The following is a 4073-nucleotide window of genomic DNA, read 5'->3' as shown; positions in this document are numbered from 1 at the left end:
ATTTGCATAAAATATAGTATTTTAATTTGTATTTTTATTTAGACATGAAAGACAAAAAAGTTAGAGAAACAGATTGCAAAATGCAAAGTGATTTTTGAAATACTGTAACATCTTGAAAAATCACCCTATGAAGATAAGATGCATATCATTTTGAAGCTCAAACTTTCTTGTTTTGGAATATGTTATGAACATATTTTTATCTAGGTGTATGTAGATGTTGTAGACAAAAATACCAGGAAGTAATAAAAAATCGATTTCATTCTGACTTTTCAAACTTTTTGTAGGCTAACGTGATTTTTTGCTAACCAACTCAATAACAAATCCAATCAACCTTATTCAACAGCTTTCATTTGATTCCTAAAACACTCATGTAGGACTTTTATATGCGAAGATATTTTTGTTTGAATGAAAAGTTATACCTTAATCTTTGACGATACATAATCAAATAAATAATTATCACATCGCAAATGGAGAGGTGGTTTTGAAAACTCCAATAAATTATGAAGTTAATTTGTTGCTTTGACGAAAAAATAATTTGATTTTTTTGCAACAATTTAAAAAAAAGTGTCAAAATTACGTTTTTATAATCCGATAGATGAGGTTCTGACCTATTTTCCACATTGGTAAATACAGTTGGGAATGTATTTGCAGCTAAGTTATGACCCAAAGAGAGAGTCGATGTAGAGAAATCGATCAAATCACTTACACCCCTTTCATTCTAAGCCCCTCATTTAATTTCATAAACATCTTGATTGATATCAGCAAAGTCTTCTCTTGAATCTGTTACGTCCTCTAAAATATTTTTGCATTTTTGGGTTAATTTTTATAACTCGATAACAATATATATTTAAAATATTTTTATTTTCCCCCCTCAATATAATACAAATATACACAATTTACTTATACTGCAAACTACTATAACTCTTTTGTAAATCTGTAAATCAACCCAACTGTCCACAATATAGTGAATATTTCAACTGAACTAATTCCAACATTACCTGTTTATACCGTATACAACGACTGTTAATGAGAATATAAAATTGCATCACAATATATTACAAAATATTACAAAAGTAATTGTTCCAGAAATTTTGATTGCCTGGCACCGTAGTGGCAGATTGACGTTGTTTCGAAGCAATTTTGGAATTTGAAATTTTAAAAGTTACGACCAAGTCAAGTCAAGTCACGACCAAGTCAAGTCGCGTCATTTTGACCGGTCGGTATAAATAGGTATACCACATATGTATATCAGAAAAATTGGAAGTGAGAGACCAAAATAATTTATAATATTTATCAATACATGAATTTAGAGAAAGTCATAACATCATTAAATAATATAAAAATAAATTTCAATACAAAATCTTGCAAACAAATCATATGACCAGTCATTCTGACCGGTTGGTAGTACTAGTGTTAAAAATCATATTAGAGCCTTTAAAAATAAGATATGTTTTCTAAATTAATAATAGGTACTATTGCGATGATAGGTACTTTTAGTCCGGTAATGATTTTTTGCATTATATATTCAATAAATATTACACGCCACTGACATTCATTTATACATTTCATTGAACAATATTCTAAAATAGAAAAAAAGTCACTCGTCCAACAAAGTTACTCCTATACTCGCGTCGGTGTCTCAGACCGACAGTGGTAAAAAAGTGATACACGTCCTCTTCGTACCAACTCATACGATACGCTAAACGATGACTAATATGAACCTTTATTTATTTACTAATATGAACCTTTTCCTCGGAGCTGTAATCGGTTTCTTACTTTATTGACTTTAGAGTGTTGATATATACTATTAAAAACATAGTTAAGAGCAAACTTGAATTGGTGGCATGGCAGTAATCGTTCGTGCAACATCCACGATGAGCTCAGGAAAGTTTGTAATCACTTCATGTACTGTCATCTTGCACGATCGGTCATATTTTTCAATCTCTGGCAAACAAGCTAAGATTTCACTTCAAAAGATTTTCTGTTTCTTCTTATTAACGGATTTGTGCAAGTCAACTTAATTAGTATTTGCATCTTCAATCACCATGCAACAAAAATTGACAAAAGTGAAAATATCTTACTGTTTTTCTCGACTATATCCACAAGGTTTTCTCGAGCATTTCAGCAGTCATACCAACCGATATTTTGTCGCTTATTAAGAGCTGTGGTTGACCAACACATAAGCAAATGGTTCGGACGTGGATAGGAAATTAATAAGATCATGAAATTAAATTTTGTTTGATCAGCTAAATATTTTGATGCTATTGGGTCATTTAACTGGAAGTCGGAGTCGGAAAAAATTTACTTCTAATACTCTGAAATTCCTTCCGATTCCGACTCCGACTCCATAGCCCTGGTTATTCCGGAACTACTCGTTATTCCGAAAGTTGAATAAATTAGATCAAAACAACGGAAAGCTCTCCTTGGGTCAAGACCGCTTCCGCTACTACAGAGTAACTTCGATATAACGCACATTTCACTTTCAAAATTGTACGTTATATCGAAACAGAATAAAGAACTCACAAACGTAGCCTATAATACTTTATTGTGTTGCTGTTTTAGTAAAGTTGATAAATAAATTCAATTAGAAGACGAAGCCAGTCTTCCTTATGATGAGAATCCGGAATCACAAAACCAGCTGTATTTCGGGATTGATTAATGGTACAAAACATATTTTAGCATCACAATACAGATGATTCATTGTTTTTTCAGAAAAAAAATCAAAAAATGTTTCCTTTACACTTTGGAAATGTGCACGTTATAACGTGGGTACGTTATATCGAAGTTTCCCTGTATTATGAGATGTATCTTGTTTATACGTGTAATAATGTATTAAACGCATACACTATTGCAATATTTTTATGATTGTTTCAAGAAGTTTAAAGCGAACTTTTGCTTGTGCGCATCTTTCCTTCGCACTACTCTATTGCTTATTGGCCGCACATATTTTTCCTACAACTAATTCTCACCAGTTCTCGTTTTGGTTTTCATCTGATGAACGAGAAATTCTAGAATTCGAATCCACCGTTCAATGTCACGCTCATGGTAACTCGTCTGTTATCTGATAATATCACATGCATCTAATTGGCTCTAGGCACATGCTAAAATAACACAGGAAATGTGCTGCTGTAAAATGAATAACAGTAACACGCTCATCAGAAAGGTGTCAAATTGTGTGGGCGAAATTAATAAGCAAATGTAAACAATGTAGAATAACCCCTGGAAGCATATAGTGCATATATATTCTGAAGAATGTTCACAAATATGGACAATTGAATGATTGAGTATGGTGTTATTAATAACTTTATCACGTGATAAGGGTATGTTGAGTGTAAACCTATGAAACGCAGATCTCGCAAAATGATAATAATTGGGATGATTCGAAAATAGTAGTGTTAGCAATTTAGAGGGATGGGCTTTTTCTCCAATAGTGCGACTTTACGACTTTATGATTTTACGACTCTAGAAAATTACGAGACAATTCGTCGATCTATTCTGAGCGATTCCACCCCAAATCAGCTGGAAAACAGCAACTTTTGACGCGACCCTCTTCGATTTTGTTAAAACTTGATATATTAGGCTGTCAAAAAAGTCCTGCGGTATTTTTTTTAATTTTCATTTGTTCATAAAATTAGTTACAATCATCTGTTATAAGTCAAATATGCGCCGTTTTGTTCGATGACTTGTTCCCAACGAGATGCCAACTTCATAATACCCCTGTTATAGAAGCTCGCTTCCTTATTGGCAAAAAAACTCGGATAGCCAATTTTCACAGGCCACTTTTGTGGCTAACTTCTGACTACCTAGCTCGTTCGCCATGGACAAAAACAGGTGGTAGTCACTTGGTGCAAGGTCCGGACTATACGGCGGATGCAAAAGAACCTCCCATCCGAGCTCCCGGAGCTTCTGGCGCGTCACCAAAGAAGTGTGTGGCCTGGCGTTGTCCTGATGGAAGACAATGCGGCCTCTGTTTATCAAAGATGGCCTCTTCTTCATGAGTGCTACCTTCAAGCGGTCCAGTTGTTGGCAGTACAGGTCCGAATTGAGCGTTTGGCCATCGGGAAGCAGCTCAT

This window comes from Toxorhynchites rutilus, chromosome 2 (assembly GCF_029784135.1).
Source record: "Toxorhynchites rutilus septentrionalis strain SRP chromosome 2, ASM2978413v1, whole genome shotgun sequence".
In the NCBI taxonomy this organism is placed as follows: Eukaryota; Metazoa; Arthropoda; class Insecta; order Diptera; family Culicidae; genus Toxorhynchites; species Toxorhynchites rutilus.
The sequence above is the reverse complement of the archived record's forward strand: the minus strand, read 5'-3'. Positions refer to the sequence as shown.